This window comes from Castor canadensis, chromosome 14 (genome assembly GCF_047511655.1).
Source record: "Castor canadensis chromosome 14, mCasCan1.hap1v2, whole genome shotgun sequence".
NCBI classification, from domain to species: Eukaryota; Metazoa; Chordata; class Mammalia; order Rodentia; family Castoridae; genus Castor; species Castor canadensis.
The window spans coordinates 105367512-105387652 of NC_133399.1; the positions used below are offsets into that span (position 1 = coordinate 105367512).

General features: G+C 40.2%; 1 pseudogene; it reads left to right on the forward strand.

Annotated features, from left to right (window-relative positions):
* Positions 1-17832: 17832 nt before the first annotated feature.
* Positions 17833-19023, forward strand: LOC109698059 (26S proteasome non-ATPase regulatory subunit 12 pseudogene; annotated as a pseudogene).
* Positions 19024-20141: the final 1118 nt, after the last annotated feature.

Genomic DNA, 20141 nt, shown 5'->3' on the forward strand with positions numbered 1-20141 from the left:
AAATATCTTTGCTTGAATCATGCCATGTTGCTGAAGATATTTCATCATGAAAGAATGTCTATGTCTTTAAGTCACTATAGTTAATTCCATCTTCCTTCAGGAAGAACAAGTGACAATGGTCAGTCAACACGCTGAAGTACACAGATGGGACCTGGAGACAAGCCCCAGGCACAGCCTTGATATTGGCTCATGTGCTCAACTGGCTTGCTTGTTTTACTTCTGAGATTATCTATTATTACATGTAATCTTTTTTAAACCTGGAAGTCATAGTTCAGGGGCAGAAATAAGCTTATGTTGTCATATTTGATGGAGAAATCCACTTTCTGTTCCTTTTCATCTTGTTATGATTAGCTATAATGTGGTGAAATTATTTGATATTTGTGATTAAACAATCTTGATACTCAAATTCAACAAACCTTTTTTTTTAAGAACACTTATGTGTCTAACACAGGCTGCCACTTATTTCATCTCAATCTTGACAACAATCTCTTGAGATGAATATTTCTAGTCATTTTACTTTGAGAAGTAGGGATTCACAGAGGTTCGTCCAAATAGTCAGCCCTGACTTACATAATTTATGCAAGGCCCCACAACCAAAAGAAAAAGAATGGCCAAGGTTTCAACTCAGGTGTTTCAAATGAAGATTTTTTTCCTTGGACTGTCTCCCTCTGCTTACTAAAGTCTTGAGTAATTGAAAGTATCACAAAGGATACGTCTAACGAAGTGATAAATCTCAAACACAATTTGCAAAGCCAAAGGAGCCAGGCACAGAAGAGCACAGATGGTCTGGATCCACGTATATGAAACCCAAAAGCTACAGGCAAGACAAATCCAAGTGGACAGGAAGCAGGCTGACAGCTGCAAGAAGGCACGTTTGACCATGTAGGGAACTGGTCAGAAGGTCACAAAGGGATTTCTTATGGGGGAGTGCTCTATGTCTTTTCAACATGGATATACTCAATCATCAAAACTCTTTTTGCCCTGAATGCTTACAATCTGTACTTTTCACCTTGAGTTGGTCACACTCAATTTTTCAAAAGGATAGCATTATATTTAAATGCCTTATAGTATAGTTTTAGGTAGCTCTACTTCCCTGGTGACCTTTAAAGTGAATATACAAGAATTTCTACTTTGGAGTAGAAAGCAGAAGTGACATGTTTAATGTCAACAGGGCTTTTGAATACAAACGTACCCACTGATGTAGGTTCAGTGAAGAGATTCAAGAGAAATTTGAACTGGTAGGAATAATCCCCCAGAAAAATTCCTGGGTTTATCAAGATTCTGTGCTTGAGTAATAATTACATTACTTATAATAAACACTCATCGAACAACTTTCTAAGCATCAGGCATAAAGCTTAATGCTTCACTACCTTTCTTACTTCCTTACACGGTGGATATATGAGACGGATAACACAGTCACAGCTTCTGACAGATAAGTACTCTCAGACATAGAGAAGTCAGGTGGCATGACCTTGACCCAGAACTAGATGTTGGGGTGGAACAAGACCAAGAGAATCTGACTTCTGACTCTGTTCTCTCTACTACTTAATATTTCTTTAATATGGCAGAAATGAGAAAAAGAAGGAAACAAAAATGTTGAATGATTAATGCTAACTTTTATTTCTCTTTACTCTTACTTTTTTTAGGTATTGTATATTGAATATGGGTTCTTTTTTAGGTGATAGATGGTATCCTAAGATGGAAGTTAGTGCTGGGCATAGTAGTATACATCTATAATCCCATCTACTTGGAAGCAGAGACAGGAGGATCAAGGTTCAAGGCCATCTGGGGAAAAAAGTCCACAAAACTATCTCAAAAACAAGCTGGATATGGTGGTTCATGACTATAATCCCAGCATTGTGAGGCAGAGGTAGGAGGATTGTGGCCTGAGACTGACTCTGGGCAAAAGTGTGAGACCTTATCAAAAATAAAACTAAAGCAAAAAAGGGCTGAGGGGTATGGCTAAAAATTGTAGAATACTTGCCTAGCAAGTTTGAGACCCTGAGCTCAAACCCCTGTACCACCAGGAAGGAAGGAAGGAAGGAAGGAAGGAAGGAAGGAAGGGAGGGAGGGAGGAACAAAGGGAGGGAGGGTGGAAAGAAGTCACAGCTACCAGTCCATCTTGTTCTTTCTTTTCCATTCACTTGCCCTGAATCCTGACTTTTAGTCAATCTAGTCCACTCAAGTGTGAGTAACCATGGTGGAAAGTACCAAAGTTGTATGTAGAAATCCAACAGTTCTGAGTGCCATCACTCTAGCTGTTTTCAGTTCTCATCCAAGTTATTCCATCTTGCTCTTCCTGTGGTATACCAATGCTCATTCAGAAAACCACAGTCTTCATTATTTATTTACCTTGACTGCCTGTGTGTATCTCCTTGAGCCTTCTGCGTACATTCTGTTTTGTGAAAATACTTCCTCCACGAATGATTTCAAAGGGAGTCTTTGTGTTCATCCTTTTGAGGCAATGGTATGACTCGAGCATAATCTCATGCCCCTAAACAAAAACTCAGCTGGTTCCTTCCAGTTCAAAAATATTCCAGATTCAAATTTACTTTTTCCTACAGCAAACTGAAAATAGACTAGGGCTGTCCAAATATCATTGCTGAAATGCCCAACATCGATTTGATTGTGTTTGTTTGGATCCATAATCTTCTCTTTGACTTTAATGGTCTTAAATTTTAATATAATTTAGCAAAAAAAAAAAAAGATTTTTCTTTGCTAGTCTGTTGACAGTTTCTAAGCCCTTTCAATAAATGTCTTTTCTTCTTGCTTTTATTATAGGACGTTCTCAACTGTTATTTATTTTCTCCCTTCCATTTCTTATATTTTCTTTGGAAGCATTTTCTATCTCTATTTCTCTCCTCATGCTTCTTCCATAGTTTGAACTTTTATGTAAACTTGATGCCTTCTGGGAGAATTCCTTTACATGTTTTTCCAATTCGCCAGCTCATCTTTGGTTGTATCGATTCATCATCTATGAATTTCTCCATCTACTCCATCTACTGAATTTCTCATTGTAATGATAACTTGCAGTTGCTTCTTCTACATAACTTCTTGCCCCTGTTTTAAACTACCAGCATCCTCCTAAAAATGTTTCCTAGCTACTTTAAATTAATTAATTATGTTTCACCTATGTTGGTTCTCCAGCTAAATTTTGACATTTGTTATACTTCTAAGTGTATGTTGCAGAAGGTATCAACTCCCTCAGGTGGTTCCTGTTCTAATCTGTTCTCCCTCACCTGCTGGGCTCTGGCTTTACCTGGATGCTACCTGTCCCTGGCTCTAGCACAAGACTGATAATTCAGGTTTTCTTCTAAGTCATGGGGGGGATTTTCTGCATGGGCTAGTTCAGGTAGAGAAAAGAGAACGCTAAAAAACTCTAACCTCTTCCCCTTCCTGTCCTCTGCTTGTGGCTCTGGCCCTCCTTCAACCTGGCCTCCAAGTCACACAAAGTCTCCCTCTTCCATCTTCCCAGAGTTTCTCACACTCTGGCTTTGTCAATTACACTTTCACCTCTGGAATGTATCCAGATTGGGATCCAGGAGAGAGTCACTGAGCATCTTTGCTTGTACTCTTGCAAATCTCACTTTCTCCCCAGCATTAGAATGTTACAAATTTTATTTATTGATTTTTGTTTTCTTACATATATATTTGCATTTTAAATTATACATTGTGACATTTATAAAAGTTCTTACACTATATCATACTTGAATCCACTCCTTCCATCATTAAAGCTAGATCACAACCATCATTTGTTCCTTGTTTTTGGGGTGGACTCCACTATCTTGATGCTGGTGTATCATTCCCAGATATGTTTTTATACCTTTACTTCACATGTATATGTCTGAAAGCATTATTTTATATTATATTTGTGTTTTTAAAGTTTATTTACAGCACCATAGCATACAGGGTAAGATTTTTCTATATTTAGTTAAATTTTTTGACTCCTTTCCAAAAAACCCCATAATAATGTGAGGCATTTTTAAGGCAAAGATACAACACTTCATGAAAGACAAATTAGAAAATTAAAACCAAAGAAAATGGAGGATGCAGACAGACATGGGCAAGAGTTAGAATGGTTACTATGTTTGAAATTAAACGTTGTTCTGATGACAAGGTCTGTTTTGAAGAAAAGAATGAGAGGCTTTGGGGGAATCACAATTGATTCACTGAAGGTCACTAGATGTGTTATCTACTTAAATGCAAAGGAAACCAATTGACTGTTGGCATGAGCTGCTGGCTTGCATTGTGATAGAATGGTTTTATAATATCCAGGCAAGTGAGCCAGAGCCTTTTAAGGCTGGAAATAGGAGCCAGGAGCAAAACAAAGCAAAAAATATCCAGCAGCTGATCTAATGTGCTTTGTTTTGGGAATTAGATTAAGGCACCCTGTGTCTTGATAGTCATACATCCGCAGCATAAATGGCTGTCCACACACCATGAAATGATTTTGAAAATCATAGACATGATTTTAAGTAGGAAGAAGCCTTGCTCTCTTGTTGACTGGGCAAAGCTACTGGTGTTCAGACTGACTAAAATATTTAAGTGGCCAATGAAACGATTGCTAATACTTTGGGCTTTCACTAGATGGTTGCCCCCTTTGCTACTGGTTTTAAAGAAGTCAAATGTCTGACTGACAGCATTGAATAACTAAGATTCTTCCACAATGAAGCTTTGCATGCTCAATCTCTTGCTTTGTTTTTGCACATCACTTACAGAGCTATGAGTGCAGCTGGTCCTCTGAGCCCATGAGGTCCACGTGCACAGATTCAACCAAACTCAGACGGAAAAAATAGTTTTAATTGCATCCATACTTCACGTGTACAGACACTTTTCCTTGTCATTAGTCCATAAACAATACAGTTTTTTATTGCTTATTCATTTATTCACATGTGCACACATTGTTTGGGCCATCTCTCTCCCTATTCCCCACCCTCCCTCCCCCCACCCCCTTGCTTCCAGGCAGAACCTGTTCTGCCCTCTTCTCCAATTTTGTTGAAGAGAAAACATAAGAGATAATAAGAAAAACATAGTGTTTTTGCTAGTTTGAGATAAGGATAACTATACAGAGAAATTCCTAGCATTGCTTCCATGCACAAGTGTTACAATCCGAATTGATTCATCTCTACCTGACCTCTTCACTACTTCCCAGTCACGTCACCTTCCCGTAGTGGCCTCTGCCAGTTTAAGATTACTTTATTCTCTCCTCTACAGTGGGCACATCAAATACTTTCAAGTTTTAGGTTTCCTACCTTTCCCTAGTCCTCCTGTATACTTTCTCCCCTTAGTGTGTGACCCATGTCCAAAAATATTACTGTAATTGTTTTAGATCTAAAGACTACGGAGAACATATGAATTTTGGCCCTCTGAGCCTGGCTAACTTTGTTTAAGATGATGTCCTCTAGTTCCATTTACTTGCAAATGAATGACAAAATTTCATTCTTCTTTGTGGCTGAGTAAAACTCCATTGTGTATAAATATCACATTTTCTGAATCTATTCGTTGGTAGTGGGGCATCTTGGCTGTTTTCATAACTTTGCTATTGTGAATAGTGCTGCAATAAACATGGGTGTGCAGGTGCCTCTGGAGTAACCTGTGTCACATTCCTTTGGGTATATCCCCAGGAGTGGAATTGCTGGATCATATGGCAGATCTATATTTAGATTTTTAAGAAGCCTCCATATTGTCTTCCAGAGTGGTTGCACTAGCTTGCATTTCCACCAGCAGTGTATGAGGATTCCTTTTTCCCTGCATCCTCACCAACATTTGTTGTTGGTGGTGTTTTTAATTATATACAGGAGTGAGGTGGAATCTTAGTGTGGTTTTGATTTGCATTTCCTTTATGGCCAGGGATGGTGAGCACTTTTTCATGTATTTTTTTGGTCATTTGGATTTCTTCCTTTGAAAATGTTCCATTTAGGGGGAAATAAAATGTGAGTGTGTAACAGTGACTGGAAAGCTGGGGGTACACAGAAGTGGTGCCTATAGCAGCCTGCAGAGGGGAAGGTTTGCATTTTTCAGTATCAAAATTCATTGGTTCCAAGACAATTGTGAATTGTAGGATACCCCATTATTTTATGTACCATTAGGAAAGAAGACATTTTGCCAATTAAACTTTGATGTCCCGTTGAAAAAAAAAAAGAAAAAAAAAGGTCCATTTAGTGCAGTTGCCCACTTCTTTATTGGTTCATTGATTTTGAGGGAGTTTAGTTTTTTGAGCTCCCTATATATTCTGGTTATCAGTCCTTTGTCTGATGTATAGCTGGAAAATATTTTACCCACTCTGTTTGTATTCTCTTCAGTTTAAAGACCATTTCTTTTGTTGTGCAGAAGCTTTTTAATTTTATGAAGTCCCATTTGTCCATCCTTTCTCTTAGTTGCTGAGCTGCTGGGGTTCTATTGAGGAAGTCCTTGGCTATACCTATTGCTTCCAGAGTATTTCCTGCTCTTTCCTGTACTAACTTCAGAGTTTCGGGTCTGATATTAAGGTCCTTAATCCACTTTGAGTTGATACTAGTACAGGGTGATAGGCAAGGATCTGGTTTCGGTTTTCTGCAGGCAGATAACCACTTTTCCCAGCAACATTTGTTGAAGAGGCTGTCTTTTCTCCATTGTATGTTTTTGGCAACTTTGTCAAAAATAAGGTGAGTGTAGCTTTGTGGATTCATCTCTGGGTCCTCTATTCTGTTCCACTGGTCTTCATGTCTGTTTTTGTGCCAGTACCATGCTGTTTTTATCGCTATTGCTTTGTAATATAGTTTGAAGTCAGGTATTGTGATACCTCCTGCATTGCTCTTTTTGCTGAATATTGCCTTGGCTATTTGCAGTCTCTTGTGTTTCCAAATGAACTTTAGGGTAGATTTTTCAATCTCTGTGATGAATGTCATTAGGATTTTGATGGGAATTGCATTAAACATGTAGATTGATTTTGGTAGTATAGCCATTTTTACTATGTTGGTTCTACCAATCCATGAGCACGGGAGATCTTTCCACCATCTGTAGTCTTCCTCAGTCTCTTTCTTCAGAGGTTTGTAGTTCTCCTTGTAGAGGTCTTTCACATCCTTTGTTAAGTTTACTCCTAGACATTTGATTTTTTTGAGGCTATTGTGAATGGAGCTAAGCAATGCAATTATTTACATAGCATTTGCATTGTATGAGATATTATGTCTCCTGGGAATGATTTCATGTATACAGGTGTGTGCATAGGTCATGTACAAATATTAGGCCATTTTATATAAGAGACTAGAGTGTACAGATTTGGTCTTCAAGGGGTTCCTGGAACCAATGACCTGTGGATGCCAAGGGACAACTAAAAGTTGTAGCAAAACTGTTTGTTTTTCAAGTCCTTTTATATTGCTATGGAAAGAGATATACCAAAAGAAAATTCAACCTCAGAGTATAGTCAAAACATGGTAAGTTATTAAAATCAGTTTTAATTTTAAAGAAGGATTGTCTAACTGTATGTTTGTATTAGAGGTAAATTTAGAATGAACTGCTTTATTCATTCCTTTTTCCTCTACAGATTCTCAGCTACTTAATGCACATTTTAGACCACTTACTTTGTGCCAGGCATCGTGGGGATGCGCAGTAGAAGGATTGAGTGAGTGAGCTCTGGCACTTAGGTTTCTGAATGGCAAGTGAAACCTACTGGTGTTAGAAGTTTACTGCAGCCAATAATACATGAGATGGACACCCAGGTCTAATGAAGTGCTGGTTGCCTGGGAAGACCTACAACCAGGACCTGCCACCCTCTTTCCAAAGGAACATTCTTGTGATAGCACCAATGACCAGCATAAGCAGCAAAAACATAAAATAAGAAAGAAATCTTCTTATGATGCTCTGGGCCTCTCAGCTGAGGTGACCCCAGTGCCCTGAAGAGAGGATGTCATAACGTGAGGACCCATTTGTACCAGACAGGTAAATGAACAATCACACAGTGAATCAACCGCTTTTGCCAAATGCCATAAGGTGAAAATAGAGGATGCCAAGAAGTCACATTGGAGGTGGTGGAGGGAGATCTAAGGTAGTCCTGTGCGAGGGAGCTCCTGCAGAAGAGCCACGTTGGGTGAGACCAGCGGGAGAGTGGGAGTCAGTGAGAGAACAGAAGGAAGCGAGTTTAGGTGGAGATGTGTAGCATGTGGTCTCTGAGATGGGAAGTAGCTTGTTATGTTTGAGAGCTAAGAAATGAACAAAAACAAACAAACAAACAACAAACAAATAAACATAAAACCCCAGAATGGCTGGAGCTTAGAACACAAGGGAGAGATGAGTTCTAGGAAGCCAGGGAAGGAGATGAAGAAGTAGACCACACGGGGCGCTTGCTGGTCATAGGAAGATTTTGCATTTTGTCATAGGGGTGTGCAGAAGTGATATGATCAGATTAGCCCCTTAGAAAGATCACCCATCCCTGCAGGCTATGGACTGAGAAGAACAATTGGAGGCCATATGGGTCTTGGTCAGGAATGGCAATGCTGGGTGTGACAAGGCTCTGGGCAAGAGAGAGAGGTGGTGGTAGGGGGTGTGGAACAGCTGGAGCCAGGAGGAAGAGCCAGCACTGCAGCGCTGTGTGGTGAGCCCCAGGGCTAGACTCCTTACCCATCGCAGGGAACTGTGGCTTAGGAGGTGCTGACAATGACATGGACGTGTATTTGGCTGACGATCAAGGCTTAGAAGAGGGTGGGCAGTGGCCCCAACGGAACGCCTCCATGGCTGGGAAATGGAGCTCACAAGTTATGGCTGAGGCTACTGTTCTATCTGCTTGTGGTCACCGGATGAGGTGGGCAACAGGAACAAACCCTGCTTACAGTGAGCACCAGTCATTGGACCCTTCTTGGGATGGCAGAGACAGACGTCAGTCTGTGGTTGCATGGAGCGCGTGCCTTCCTTGACCCCAGGCCAGAAGCTGGTGCCTCTCTCTCCCAGCCTTGCCTTCTATGTCCAGTTTGTTGTCACAGTGTTACCTGTACCTGAGTTGATTGTATGAAGTGTGATATCTTAAGCCATGCCCCAACAGAATGGGCAGCAAGACAACTAGAAAAGGACCAAAAGAGACAAGGGTTGGAAAAAATACAGGAAGTTTATGAGAAAACACTATAGAACCTTTTTTTCCTCTCTAGAAACTGCTTTTTTTCTTATTTAAATTATTTGGGGGAGGGAATGTAGTTATTTGTTCAGCAACTCAGAAAAAATTTAATCAAACAAACTGTTGGGCTTGAATTCTACTCTTGGATGTTTGACTGTGGCCTGTGTTTTCTCTCTGACCTTGTGGTCACTGTGCTTCAACTGCACAGACCTCTAAGTTCCTGCCTCAGGGCCTTTGCACTTGCAGCTCCTTTTGCCCGAACTCGTCTCTGCTCTATGCTCACATCACATGCTCACTTCCTTTGGGTCTTTTCCTGTCTTCCTTTCAGTCAGGTCTTCGCTACCTTATACACCTTATACACATAGACTCCCATTATGGAAGCCCTAGCTCTTTTTTTCTGCTTTTCTTCTCATAGTAGTCATGGCTATCTGTTTTTATTATTCGTTTATTATTTGTTATTCATTTCCTTAACTTCATCCACCCAAATGCAAGCTCTATAAAGGCAGGGATTTTAGATTTCTGTGTCTGTCACTCTTAGAACAGGACCTCTTGCAAAGTAGGCCCTCAATAAATACTCATTGAGTGATCAAATCACCTTTTAAGGCACAATGTATCAATTTGGTAGCTTCGAACCCAAAGCTGGCCAGAGCTGAAGCAGTGTTGTGTGGGAAACCCCTGAGACAGAGCAAAGAACTGGAATATGTGTTAGAGAGGAAAAACACAGATTTAACAGAAATAGATACCACTGCTGGGGCTGGGAGGAGACACATGTTTTTAGCATGTCAAGCCTCTGAACATCAATTTTAACAAAACAAATAATAAAAGATGAGGATATAAAAGTAGCCTCTATTTCTTGAGCATTTCCATCATTGGAAAACACCAGTGAATGTAGACTCCCCAAAGCAATGGCTGATTAAACCACTTCTCTTTACCATGAGAAAGCCTGTTACACAAATAAGCTGTCTTAGTCCATTTTGCATTGCTATAATAAAATGCCTTACCTTGGGGCATGAATAAAGAAAAGAGGCTTATGTAGCTCACAGTTCTGGGGTCCAAAGCATGGCACAGGAATCAGCTTCTAGTGATAAGCTCGTGAGAGCGCCATGGCAGGGAGGGGACAGGATTGCACCCACTCTTTTATCATGACCTGCTCTCATGGTGGCACTGCCATGATCTAGTCATCGCTCAAAGGAACCACCTTGGTACTTTCACCGTGGGAACCAAGCTTTCCATCCTACAACCTTGTGGGAGACAAACCATGGCACACACACTCGTGTATGAAGTAAACGTGTGTTGGTCAACCTGTGTCAGATTTACTTTACAAATCTACTTTTCCTGGCTTTGCTGTTAGAAAATGAGTTTGAACTTGCTTTTTCCTGTTATAGTCCATGAGTGGCACCTGCTGTGTGCTTCAATGCAGTTTGATGTCATGGATAATTGCTTGTAAATTGTGTTAGTTGTGGCAAAGGTAGCCAGTCTTTCACTTCTGGGTCCCCACTGTGACACTTCATCCTGCTCTGGGCCTCCGAGGGATGCATGGAGGGCCTTTCCAGGTAAATGTGCACACCTTGGCACTTGGTAGTCTCCTGCCTGAACTTAGGTCTTAGCTCTTGCTCGGTTGAACCAGGCCGAATAGCGACAAAGTGTCAGCTCTGCTATTCCTGTGAAACCAAGAAAGGCCAGGGAAGTGAACAACCATATTGCTTTTTCTATCCTTCCTTGAGCCTCTTCAGACTGTCCCACGATGGTCAGACCGAGGACAGTCCAAACAGATGACACCCTAACCTCCATTTTACCACATCTGCCACACAGAAATAAAACCAACAGTAAAAAGTGAAACACACTGTCCCTCGTTCCTCCATCAAAACTGCCACGCCTTCTGGTGCCTGGGTCCCCTTGTGCATTGTGGGGGCTCTACTTTGGCCCATGTTAGAGGCCCTCTTGAAGACTTCAACTTCTTCGAGAATAGAAATTCTGAGTACGTTTTCAACCTGGGAACCCTTTGGGAATTTGATGAGAACCATGGACTCTATCCTGGGAAAGAAAAAGCGGGTGCACACACAATGTCATGCAATTTTAGAGGTTTTCCAGGGACCCAGAAAACCATCCTTGAGCTTTTAATACTCAGTGTGACATCAGGGTGTGTGTGAGTCTTGATCCCAGTGTTGAAAGTGATTGGGAGAGTCCTTTCAGTTTGATTTGGGGTCCCTGTCAAACACACAGGATTGTCTACAGTCCATAATTATTATGGTATGGAAGAGGTTACTGCTTTGAAACAGGAAATAGATAGATTTCTTTCTGAAAAGTTATTTGGGAGTGAGCAGGTTAGACACAGTTCGAGCAGCCATGCTCTGAGCTATCACTGGATGAGGAGGTGGCGGGCAGATGGCTAATTTTGGGGGGGGCATCTGTGAGCAGGGGGTGTCTCAGTAGCATTAACCCTCTCACAACTCCTCCGTAGAAAATCAGATGATGCTATTGATAAAACAAGTCTGAGCAGTCTTGATTTTTGTCACTGTAGTGACAGGGAGATCAAGCGATCTGCATGACTTTATTTAAAAGCCTCCAGGGAGAAGGCTGGTCTCTGTGACTGCACAGCCTGACAGCAGAATAGTCAATGCCCCCTCGGCAGTTGGCTCTGCTCAGCATTGACTAGGTAAACTCAGCTGTGAGCAACTGGCTGGAACCAATTAGCATGGGGAGAGCAGACACTGAGTCATCAACCTGAGAGGCACACGCCACCCTATCAGAGCATCCTTCCAGACTGCCCACAGTCACATCTGTCATCCTGACACCCCATTGTGACCAGGGGATATTTTATTTGTAGACTGTTCCCGTTTTCAATGGCGGTGTTTGACCCATCTGGAAAGACTGGATCCCTCCACCACAGACCTGCATTTCTTGATAAGGCACCTAATTCATTTCAGTGTTTCAGGAGTGGGGAATTGGTGCTGTCTTTACCTTTTCATCATGGAAGAGGGTTGTGAATGCGTCACCAGGGTCCTCCTGCCTGGAGTGTCCCTGCGTGAGCCTGGTGTGCCTGCTCTCTTGAGGAACAGATGAGTCATGTAGACTTTGAAAATGTGAATTCTCACAGCACTTGGGGCTCTGAGTTAGTGCGGGCTGTGGAAATTGACCGGTCAGCTAGCCCATGTCAAAAAAGATTATGAAGGGACACAGAATTGAAAACAGAGTGGAAATAATAAGTCACAGAAATACCAATCCACAAGGCAAAAAACACCACGTGAAAACATGCTGAAATTCACCAGAGGTCAGAGAAATGCCAATTAAAAGAATAATAAGATATTATGCTATACTCATCCAGCTGACAATATCACTACCACCAAAAAGGGCTGTCTTGTGTGTTGCTAAAGTGCTGGGTAAAAGAGTAATTTTCCCCAGGCCACTGCAAATATCGTGCTCTAGTCTTTTTGGAAAGTGACCTCGCTCCTTCCGGTGACAATTAGGATGGCACACATTCTTTGGTCCAGCAACTCTGCTCTGGGTATTTGTCTCCTAGGAACAAATACATGTAAGAATGGTTATTGCATTGGGAACTCAGCAAGAAAATGATTGGAAACATGAAATGCTGTACAGTTGGCACAAAAGAATGATTTAGAATGATATCAATTAACTTAGAGATATTTCCAGTTATCAACGAGAGAGGAAAAAGTACCATCAGTGAAGTGTGCATAATATGAATGCATTTTTTATAAGACGAATAATGAAAAGACCTTAAATGTGTGATTCTTTACAAGGCACTATACTTACATGTGTAGCTAGGGAAGGAATCAAATTTGTTATAAAAATGCACTAAAAAGCTAACTTGGTATAATCATCTGAATGGATTTATGCAATAGTATTTTGTATGCATCAACAAAGCATTTCATATTTATAGAGATTTATATGTGAAAGCATAAATTAGATATAAAAATTTCAAGAAGGGATAAAGAGATGTGAAGTATTTTAGTTACAAGGACCCCTGGGAGGGAATAAATAAGAGGGTTAAATAATAAATACGTATTAATTAATTATATTAAATATCAAAGTAAATGACTAATTAGAGAATGAGTCTTTCTTGAAACCAGAGAGAAGTTGGAAAACCTAGGCAGTTCCTGGGCACATGCTGGCTAAGATGAGAGGCACAGCTGAGGACCCTCACCCACAGATAACATCATTGGCTCTTCATTATTCCAAAGAAGGACTTCTAGCTTCCAGAATGTCACATGTCACTTTACAATTGGGTGCTACCCTAACCTTCTAGCCTCAATCACAAATACACTAAACTTCTCTTTGCTCCCTGAACACCTCTAGTGTTCCCCATGCTTTGTCACTATAAATACTCTTCTACTCTTTCAAACATGGCAAAATTCTTCATGTCCCTCAAGAGCCATCACGGCGCCTCCATCTCCAGGAAGTCACTCAATGGCCATGCCTTTCACTGCACTCATCTTGGATGCTACTAACATCATAGAGACTCTATTTTTTAAATTATTTAAAATTTTTACTTACAAAGAAATATGTAAAAAAATTTGAGAAAAAAAGACAATGAGTGATAAGCATTGTTAACCCTTTTTATTATGAAAAAATCGAGTTTTTTATCCATGTACAGACTCTGGAGTCTGTGGATCATGTTAGACATGTACCTTCGTGGGGTTTTTATTCGGTATCATATGGTGAACATCTTGCATTGCATTGAATATTCTTTCTAACATAAAATTTATTGACTACATTCCATGGTAGATAAAAATGAGTTCTTCATAAAATATAAAAAGATAAAATTGCATTATCAACCTCATATTATTGAATTTAATAATGCCCTGTTCTTGGTTTAGTAATACACACAGTAATATCATCATTAGTGCACTTAAACATATCCTTCCTTCCTTCCTCAGGATAGGTAACCAGCAGTGGAAGTTGTAGATAAACAGGCCTGAACATAACAACACCATCTATATTTGGGAAGGTTCATTCCCCATACCCTCCCATAAGCTTTTGCCAGTAGTTTATGTTTTATTTTTTTACAGATAAAATATTAATTCATTGGAATTTATTTTGGCTTGTGAGGTATGTGTCAGAGGTATCCTCTAGTATTCATGGTTCCTTCCTCTAAAAAAGAAAGAAAAGCCCTAATTTTTATCAGGGGCCATTGCCTCCCTCCTAGGGTGTTGAGAAAGGGCTGATGCAACTTGAGTAGAGTGATGTATGCGATTCTGAGTCTTCTTTTTAAAGGAGGGACCCTTCTCTCCTCTTCAGCTTCCATCTTGCCATTTGTAGTGTTTTTGTGGTGCCATCTTGGACTATTCAAACAGTGCCACTCTTAAGTGATGGTGGAGCAACCAGCTAAAGGAGCCTGGACGGATATGAGAACCATCCTTCTAAGGACTCCTTCCATTTGAATTGAGAAATGAAAAGTAACTTTCCATGGTCATCTTAACCATTTTGGGATTTTGTAGATCTCTGTGCCTCTGAGCAAACTAAGTCCTAAATAGTACAGGGTAAATTAAGGGCATGACTTTAATTTGTTAAAATGCGTAGTCCCTCAAGACACCAAAATGTATGAAATCATTCATTCATTCTCTTAATTGTGAAACCTGCCAGGCACTGGTGGCTCACGCATGTAATCCTAGCTACTTAGGAGACTGAGACTGGGAGGATTGAGATTTGAGGCCAGCCCAGGCAAATAGTTCAGGAGACCTATCTCCAAAATAACCAGAGCAAAATGGACTGGAGATGTGACTCAAGCATTAGAGTGCCTGCTTTGCAAGTGAGAGTTCAAACTCCAGTCCCACAAAAAGAATTAATAATAACTTGCGCAACCCCTTTTATTGTACCCTAAATTCAAATATGAAAAATATTCTGGGTATATTTCTGAACTTGGTCTTCAGTTCTGAGGATATGGATATGTAGTAATCCGTTCCAATATCATTGGATTTCAATTACTTTCTTTTCATAGTTTAATGAATACTGTATGACACTACCACAATCAGCTTGAGACTGAGACATTAGTTTCCCAGGTCACTGGGACCCTCCTCAGGGGCTGCTCTCAGCTGAAGAGAACTGCCTCACCCAAGTATAGCTGACTCTCCCCATCCTGGGGACAACCTGAGCCTCACGGCTGGGCAAAGGAGGAACACACAGATCAAACCCCCTTCCTGGATTTGGGCACCCCCATGCTTACCAGTGAGTGCATTGTACAAACTTGATATTTTCTCCTTTTCAGATGAGAGTTGTCCCTGGAGGATGAGATTTACCACTGAAATCTTCAGTAAACAAGCAAGCTCTCCCACCCGATGGCTGGCCCTCTGTTACTCTAATCTAGTGAAGGACAAGAATTGTGCACCCTAAGGAGAATATTCTACTTGCTTTCTCTCACTGCATACACAGATGCACACAAACCATGCTCATTTGTACTGAGAATTGTGCTGATTGGAAGAGAAAACACTCCGAGGAGCTCCAGTCTGAGGCAGGGTTCGCACCCTCCCTCCAGGTTCTTCATAGCTGTGTCCTGTACTGTCTGCCTGTGGCTGCTGTGTAAATAACAAAGCAGGGGAAACTGGGAACACTTTCGTATCTCATGTCAGCACCCAAAGGAGTGCAGATTCATATGCCATTTTTCTGGTGCACCCTCTGGTCTCTTCTGTTGGAAAAAGAAGGGTTGGGCTGCCGAGAAGGATGCTATGTGTTTCAGCTTTTTATCTCCAGAAATTTGTGTGAACTAAAACAAAATCTAGCCATGCTATTAGGTATAGATAGATTTTATTTTTACTCTACTGTGTATATTTCTCTGTTGGTGGCTATCACCTCACAGTCTGCATTTGCTTCTCTGTCACTTTTCATTTTGACAGATAAGAATTTTCACCTTTCTTTAGCTTCAATGTTATTTTAACAGGAATTTAGAAGAGACTGAAATGCGCTGCTACCCAGATTTTATAAGCAATGGCAATCCTTAATTTTATTTTAAAAATGTAAAGCTTCTCAACCTGGTTGAGCGATTGCATGACTCTATTTGGCCATTTAATCAACATTTTTAACATTTACTCTGTAGCAGGCATAATGATTGGGTATGTTGGGATAAGAAACTGAATATAAACCTTCCCTGTTCTCAAACACCTTATGCCTCACTTAGCAGCCAAGCATTAGCCTAAGAAACAGCTGCTATGTTGTGTGACACCACACTGTTGGGGTGTACATCTTCCAACAGAGCAGGAGGAAGAGACCATCTGTACACGAGTAGGAACTGGGGATGACTGAGGACCCTGTTACAGTTTACATAGGTTCCCCAAGGATAATGGGAGCTTAACAATAGGAAACAGAAAAGAATTGGAATTCCTGGTGGGGAGATCAGTACATGAAAGGGTACAGATGACAGGAGGCCTTTGTAACATGCCAAGAAATTTGGAAACAATGCAAAGGTATTGATGTATGTTAAGCAATGAATGATGGGATCTTATTCATATTTTCAAGTTTTTATTTAAGAAAGATTTGTGCAAATCAGGGTTAAACTTACCTCCTCAAACATCTATCATTTCCTCATGCTAAAAATCCTTTCTTGTAGATTTTTTAAAGCAAATACTACCATATTGTTCCCTATAGTCACTCTCTATACAAAAGACCATCAAAACTTCTTTTTCCTCACAAACCACAACTTAATACCCATTAACCAACCTCTTCTTATCCCTCCCTCTCCTGTACTTTCCCATTCTCTGCTAACTACCACTCTACTCTTAACTTTACCCTGATTTGAACATTACATAATGTGTACAAGCATCAAAACATCAATACTCCCCTATGTATGCATAATTTGTGGAGTGCAGAACACTGAACCCCAGAGTGTATGGGAGCTACACTCCCAGCCCCAGCCCGGTACCATTTTCTCCACTATTTCAAAATGAAGATTTAAAAGACTTAAGGAACCTGGGAATCTTTGTGGAATTGCACAAGATTCTGAATAGCAATCTTGACTAAAACAAACAAAGCTATAGAGGTATCATGGCACCCAACTTCAAAATATACTGCAAAGCAACTAAAAAACACCAGCATAAAAACAGAAAACAGGCAATGAGATCAAAAGGAAAGCCCAGAAATAACCCTATCCATTTATAGTCAGCTGATTTTTGTCAAGGAATCAGGACCACACAATGGGAAAAGGTCAGCCTCTGAAATAAATAATACTGGGAAAACTGGGTATCCATGTGCAAAAGAATAAAACAAGAACACTGTCTCTCACCATAAGTAATACTCAACTGAAAATGGAGTCCAAACTCAAATGTGAGAACAGAAACTATGAAATTACCGGGGAAAACATGAGAAATACTTCAGGATACCGCCCTGAGCAAAGATTTCTTTAGCTATGACCCTAAAACCACAGGCAACAATAACAAAACAGAATTGAAAATGGGATTATATCAAAGTAAAAAGCTTTTGTACAGCAAAACTATCAACAGAGCGAAGAGACAGCTTGTATCCGACAAGGGTTAATATTGAGAAAATATGAAGAAAACAAACCTGTTAGCTGAAAAACCGTGATCAAATTGAAAACTGGGCAAAAGATTGAAATAGACATTTCTGAAAGGAAGACATCAGATGGCCAACAACATAAGAAAATACTCAGAATCCTTAATGACGAGGGAAATGCGAATCAAAACCACGGTGAGGTACCACCTCACATTCATTAGAATGGCTGTTATGGGTGGGTGACGAGTGGTGGGCAAAGCAAGGGGGCAGCAGGGGACTCTCAAGCAGGGGCCATGGCAGATGGTGGCTTGGATCAGGTTGATGGGCACATCATCAAATGGAGGTCATCTACAGAGGAGTGCGAGAAGCTGGCTAGGAAAGGAAGACTTCAAGAAGTCATTGAAACCCTGTGTCTTTAGAAAAACAGAGCCACACTGCCTGTGATGTGGTGTTGACATCTGTATCTTGGTTCAACAGTGCTGTATTTCTTTGAGGAGATCACAGACCTTCCAGTCAAACTTCTATTAATTGATACTCTACAAATGGTCACAGAAAGAAAGGTTTATGTTGAAACAAAGCATGCTCGATTGACTAAAACATTAGCAAACTATAAAAAACCAAAATGGTGACTTGGAAGAGGCAGCCTCCATTCCATAGATGGAGACTTTTGGGTCAGTGGAAAAGAAGGAGCAAGTGGAGGTTATTTTGGAGCAGGTGAGGCTCTGCCCAGGTGTGAAGGAATGCATCCGCACACAAATCATCTGAAAGAAAATTGACACCTAGTTTTTCCAGGAAGAAAGTATAGAGAAATTAAAGTTGGAATAGTACAATTTAATGATTCAGCTAGATGAGCAGGATTGATCTTATTTGTCCATTTGTAAGCACTATAGAGTAATATATGATACTCTCTGCATACAGGCAGAAAGTCAAAAGTGACAACAGGATCTAAAAACATTGTTCTCTATGTTTTTCTGGCCCCTTTCGACAATGAGCAGCCAGATTTGGTTCACTGAATAGATCTGACAAGAAGTTGGAAGAAATTCCCAAATACGAGGATCTTTTAAAGCTTCTTACCACAATGCAGTTGATGTGTTGAGGACTATGGGATGGAATTAAAGAAAGGTTCCTTGGGGAGTCCAGCAACTGATGTTTTTGGTTCTACAGAAGTGAAAAAAGGTGGAAAGTCTTGAAGAACAGAGTTGTTGAACATATTATTAGGATAATGGCCAAGTATGCTACTTGGATAACAATGAAAAAGATGCCTTGCTTCTGGATCTGTCAGTGAGTCAGAGGCTTTTCTCTTGAATCTAGTCATTAATAAACCATCTTTGCTAAAATAGACAGGAATTATCAACTTCCAGAGAACCAAGGATCCAAATGACTTATTAAATGACTGTTCTCAGAAATTGAACTCACTGATATCTCTGGTTAACAAAACTACTCACCTCATAGCCAAAGAGGAAATGAAATGTAATGTACAATAAGGGTCTTGATGCTTTTAGGAAAGAGAGAAAATTGGAAGTCATTAAAAAAACTGTTCTCATGTATATGTTGGGTTTTTTCCTATCCTTTGCTCATTTGTCTAAAAATTTTAAATTGTGAATATGTTGAGGCTTCCTTTGACTTTTCAGGTCCCCAGTTTCATTGTTAATTCCATGTTTACAATTGGTATAAAAATTTCACACATTTCTGTTGTCTGAATGCATAAAAATTTATGTCATAACTTACCCAAGAATGTTTTTCTACCATTTAAAAACGTTCTAGCTATTATTTGTTTTCATTCAACTAACAACCATGTAATAATAAAAGTGTGTTTAAAAAAAAAAAAGAATAGCTATTATGGACAAAAAAAAATAACAAATGCTGGCAAGGATGCAGAGAAAGGGGAACACTTACACATTGCTAGTAAGAATTCAAGTTAGTACAGCCATTATGGGAAGCAGTATGGAGGTTCCTCAAAAAACCTCAAACTGTAAGTATGGTATGATCCAGAAATCCCACGACTAGGGATACAGCCAAAGGAAATGAAGTCAGCATGTTTAAGAGACATTTCCCCTCCCCTGCTCATTGCAGAAATATTCGCAATAACCAGGATGTAGAAATAGACTGCAACAGACAAATTAGAAAATGTCACACACACACACATATGTAGTAATTTTCAGCCATAAAAAGCATGAAATCTTGTCATTTGCTACATAAAATGACCTAGGGAACATTACTTCACATGGCTATACTCAAGAAGACTGGATTTGGCTTACCAAAAGACCTCCACTTGAACTTGGAACAGAGAAGTTCTCTGTGTTAACATCACCTTCCATCTCGTATAAATGCCCTCTCTTTTTCTCCATCAGAACAGACACTTCACCTTTACAGAGATAATTTGCTGTCAAACAGAGGAAATAAAATTCCTAAGCCTGTTAGACCCAGATAATTGTGCCTGTGGGTGCATAGTTGATATTTACACATGTGCCCATAGGGATCCTCTTATTGCTGGTTCACCCTCACCCTGAGAGTGTGTCCTTTGACATCCAAGTCCTATGAATTAGGGTCTTATTAATGACTGCAAGTGTATTCATCTGAAAGTCATCTTGTTTAGCAAATG